Source organism: Canis lupus, chromosome 2, assembly GCF_003254725.2.
Source record: "Canis lupus dingo isolate Sandy chromosome 2, ASM325472v2, whole genome shotgun sequence".
Lineage (NCBI taxonomy): Eukaryota > Metazoa > Chordata > Mammalia > Carnivora > Canidae > Canis > Canis lupus.
This window is the reverse complement of record NC_064244.1, coordinates 71043354-71048380: the sequence shown is the minus strand read 5'-3', so window position 1 is coordinate 71048380 and position 5027 is coordinate 71043354.

The following is a 5027-nucleotide window of genomic DNA, read 5'->3' as shown; positions in this document are numbered from 1 at the left end:
CCCGAGAGCAGGTCGGCGGTGCGCCCGTCACAGCTGGGGGCGTCGAGGCTCGGAGAGCGCACAGGCCAAGGCCAGCGCTGACCAGTGGCGGAGCCGCGGCCCCGTGTCTTGGACTGTGACCCGCACGGGGAACCTCCTGACCTGGGTGGCGCCCTGCCCGCGCCGGGGGTCCGGGAGGCACCGGAGCCAAGTCCCGTCCTAATTTTTCTCCTTGTCAATTTCCTACTGTAGCCGGGACACGGGGGCACCTGGCTCGGGGGCTCCCAAACAGGCCAGCTTCGGCCCCTGGCCACTGGCAAATCCAAAGGTGGAGGGAGGAGAGGTGGTGGAGCAAGAGAGGGGTGCACGTCGGTGAGGCCCACCCCGGGAAGACGCCCCCCGATCCCTGAGCCGCGCTCCAAAGTGCTGAAAACACAAGGAGAATGTGCGACAGGTGGGTGGGGCCGGGCAAGTGGGCAGCTCTAAACCTTCTCGTGATTCCATTTCCCACCAGCTACCTCAGCTTCCTTCCACTTCTCTGCTCGGCTTTGCGGTCCACCGCCTGGAAAGAATTGTCTTACTTTGCCGCCTCAGCTGCTTCTCCTCCACTGGCTCTTGCATCCACTCCCGGCAGGCTTTTGCCCCAACACTCCATCAAGACCTCGCCTGCTTATACCCTGTGCCGCCCAGAATGCTCCAGAGGCCCCTCATTTCCTCCAGAGCAAGAGCCCATCTTTCCGCTGCAGGTCTGGCCCTACTCTGTCCCCACTCCCATTACCTCTCAGCTTTCCTACCACACAGGGTGGGTGGCTGGTCCCCCAACCCTACCCCCATGGCTAGGGTGCTTCCCCAGATGTCAGCATGGCCCCTCCTTCACTGCCTTCAAGTTGTGGAAGAGAGAAGCCAGCCTTGACCTCTCAGAGCTTGCCTGGCACTCACAGCTGGGCCTCGGTGTTCTGTGGAGCAGAAACAACTTCACGTAACATCACCGTCGGACAGAGCCGCTGGGTGTCAGTGATGAACGCAAAGAGGACTACTCTGTGATTGTGTCTGAACACAGACCAAACATGAACATTGCCCAAACCACAAAGACCAGCCATCATTATCATGGGTTGACTTGTGGTTCCAAACAGTACGTACACCTGGAACCTCAGAATGTGACCTTATTTGGAAAAAGAGTCTTTGCAATGTAATCGAAGGATAAGGTGAAGGTCTTGAAATGAGATCATCCTGGATTAGAATAGGCACTGCATCCAATGATGAATGTCCTTATAAGCGACAGAAAGGAAGAGACAGGACACAGAGGGGGAGGCATACGAGGATGGAGGCAGGGGTTGGAATGGTGGGTCTACACGCCAAGGGCTGCCAAGGATTGCCAGCAGCCCCCAGGAACCAGGAGAGAGGCATGGGGCAGGTTCCCCCGCAGAGCCTCCAGAAGCCCTGCTGATGCCTAGATGTCAACCTTCTGGCATTGGGTCTTCAGAACTGTGGAAGAATACGTTAGCGCCCCTATAAGCCATCAAGTCTGGAGTGGTTTGTTATGGCGAACCTAGGGAAGGAAGGCAGTCTCCCTTGCCAGTTAGTAGGAGAGACTGTTGCCTCTTACCAAAGACAGCTGTAGCCTTGGCCTGGTCACCCCTCCTTCTAGATAGAATTTAGTAGGATCTCCAAGCATGGAATTGGCCTGGTCTCCTGAAAGCATCCAATCTAGAGTCAAGCCCTGCTTCGACCAGCCCTCCCGAATCCCCTGCCTCAGCTTAAATCCTACATAAGGCCTTCCTAACACTCTTACCGAGTCCTGGTAATCCCTCTGGAGCGCGCAGTCCCTCACTACTGGGTCATAAACCCCACTGGCCTCCTGCCCTGTGTTCCTGGAGGCCTTTGGTTGGAGGGCATTGACGAAGTCCACCTGGAGGCCATCATCTCCAGCTAACATTACAGCCTGCTCGCCTCCCCTTCCCTACCCCGCTGTCCCCCCACCACCTCTCCGCTCTCCCCCACCTTACCCCCATCTGAATGTGAACTCCACAGGGGGCAGGGATGGTTTGTCTATTTTGTTTCTGGACCTATTCAAAATGGCAAGGACCCAGCCAGCCGTGGGCACTCAGTACATTTTGTTGAATGAGTGAATCAGTGCTGGGACAGGGGCAAGCCCAGGGAGCTCCTAACCAGTTTGGCCCTCTGGGAAGCTTCCCTGGAAGGGGCCAGGAAGGCTGGTGTCAGACGGGTAAACGGAGGCGATCCAGGTGCGAGAGTGTCTGGGCCTGTGCAGGAAGCCTGGGGAAGTGAGGACTTCTTTCAAGACTGGGGGAGAACAAGCACTTCATGGTGGCCGAAGAGGAGGTTGTGTTAGAATAAAGCAAGAGCTGGGGCTGAGAGTTGTCAGGGGCCAAGACACGAGGGGCCAGGTCATCCAGAATGGTGCTGTAGACCAGGTGAGATGAGGTGGGAAGGCCGGCAAGGCTGTCACGGGTGACATGACGTGACTGGCGCAGTGGCAGCTGGAGAGAAGGGAGTCCAAGGAGAAGGGGGAAAGCAGCAGGAATCCTGGGTCCCTGGCCTGCGCATCTGGGGGTTCAGAGGTGCCATTCAGTGCAGAGGGGACCACGGGAGGGTGGGTTACAGGGAGAGTGCTGAGTTCCGGGCACTACATGCCATCGACCTTCAGGACAGATGTCAAGGGCGCAGTCCTACACAGGCCTGCAGCTCCAGATTGGGCTGGAAGGTGGACGCTGAAGCCTTGCAGAGAGGGGATTCCGAGGACTTCCGCCTGAGAAGCCAGAACAGAGCAGCGGAAGGGCTTCGGGGAAATGGGGGAGGCCCACTTCCCTCTCTCTGGGGCCCCCGGGGGCTGGAGTCATTTGCTGGGACAGAGGTCTCCCAGTCTCTGCTCCTTTGGAAAGCAGAGGGGAGGTTCCGCGTTGCAGCAGCTCCCACAGAGGCAGCGGTGGCCCCTCCAGATCCGAAGCCCCACGTGGAGGGGGAGATGGTAGCCTGGCCCTGGGACTCCCCCCAACCCCCCCCCCCCACCCCGCCGCCCGCTATTCTGGGAAAGCTCTTTACTGGGCCGAAGTGGGCGGTCCCCAGACGAAGCCCAGCCACCTGCAGCAGTTCCCAGGCTGCAGGGCTGGGGGCGAGGCTGGCACAGGCTGGCACGCTCCCTCCTCGTCCCAGTGCCTCCCCGCCAGCCCAGGTGGGGCTCCCTCCCCTCCCCTCCCCTCTGGGCGCAGCAACAGCCCCCCAGCGCCCTCCCCGCCTTCCCCTCCACCCTGCCCTCCTCCCCCAGAATCTTGCTGAAGTGCAGTTCCCCTCATTCAGTTAATCAGGGAGCATTCCCAAAACCTTTGGGTGAGAGGCCAAAGTCCCTTTGGGGGATTCTCGGGGACTGTTCTTACTAGAAGCTTCTCTCAGTTCCTCAGCGTGCATCCTCCCCCTGCCCTCCTCCTCCTCTCTCCCTCCGCTCCCCAGCACTTCCTCCCCAGGCAGCCTTCCCTGGCCTCCAGGCGGCGGAAGGGTCTGCTTGCCTAACCCTCACCCACTGGGTTCCCACCAGGAGCTCGAGGGCAGACACTGGTGGCCTTGTTTACTGCAGTTTCCCAGGAAAGCCACCGTGGGCCAGAAACAGAGATGGCCTCTGAGGTCTTCCACCTCCCCTCCCTCCCCGGGGCCTCACAGCCCGACCTGTGGGGAGCGTGAGCCCTGGGGTGAGCAGAGGTCGGTAGGCTCCTTCCTGGCTAGAAGGAACAGCCTGAGTCCAGAGGCTGTGCCCCCCAGAGGGTGTCTGCCCTGAACCCGGTGACCTTGGACCCCCCAGAGGGTGTCTGCCCTCCTCCCCATGCTGGGGAGGAGTTGCATTTCCAAAGGACTCTTTTTTTTTTTTTTTTTTTTAAGATTTTATTTATTCATGAGAGACAGAGAGAGAGAGAGAGAGGCAGAGACACAGGCAGAGGGAGAGGGAGAAGCAGGCTCCTTGCAGGGAGCCTGATGTGGGACTCGATCCCGGGTCTTTAGGATCACACCCTGAGCCAAAGGCAGGCACCAAACCGCTGAGCCACCCAGGGATCCCCTCCACAGGACTCCTAAACCTTTGGGGAAGTAAGGGAAAGAGGAGGCAGGGCACGGGTTTCTGTGGAGAGGAGGCACGAGGGCCCAGAGGCCGAGGGAGGGAACTCTCCCTGCTCTGAGCAGCACAGAGGGTTGCTGCGAACCTGGGACCCTGGCTCAGTCTCATCCTTACTGTGGGCACAAGGCTTCGCCTTTCCAGGTGGCAGTTTCCTGTAAAATGGAAAGCAGGACATAACCTGCACCTTGGGGTGTTTGCAGGCTTAAGGCAACAATGCACAGAAAGCACTTGGCCCAGTGCCTGCCTGTGGTGAGCCAAGTTCCCCTTCCTGGGCCTTCCCTAGGCCTCCACGAATGCAAATTCAAGTTTGTGCTCTGCCTGGAAGCAGGGAATGGGGAAGGCTCAGCAGAGGGAAAGAGGACAACTGTCTGCTGTGGGAGACAGGGTCCCAGGGCTGTGGAAGATGGAGAAGGGGGTGGGGACTTACTTCAGTCCCTTTTCATTACAGCTGAGGAAACTGAGGCTAAGAGTGCCCAAGTATAACTCAGAGCCGGGTTTGGTACCACAGCTCCCCTGTACTTAATGCACTGAATGCAAGTTTCGCATCTCTCTGGACGGACGCCAGGCCGAGAGTCACGGTGGTGACTCAGGCCACATGCTTTAGACTCAGACAATTACTTGGCTCAAGATTACGTGCAATAGGCTGTTTCGAGAAGGCCAGGAACCTAGGGCTACAGACTCCCCAAGACTCTCTGCCCCAGAGAGTGTCACCTTCCCCGATCTGGAGGAAGGGGTTGGGGGTGGGGGAGTGAGGGCCCATCCCATTCTAAAATCTTCCCATATCTGTTCAAAAATGCCAGGCTCTGTGGAAATAGGCAAAAAAGAAACAACACCCTGTGGAAGTAGCATTTAAATCCGGAAATAAGCCTGTGATGGTAATTGGATATCTTCACTGATAATCTGATTTGTGATAATTATATTTCAA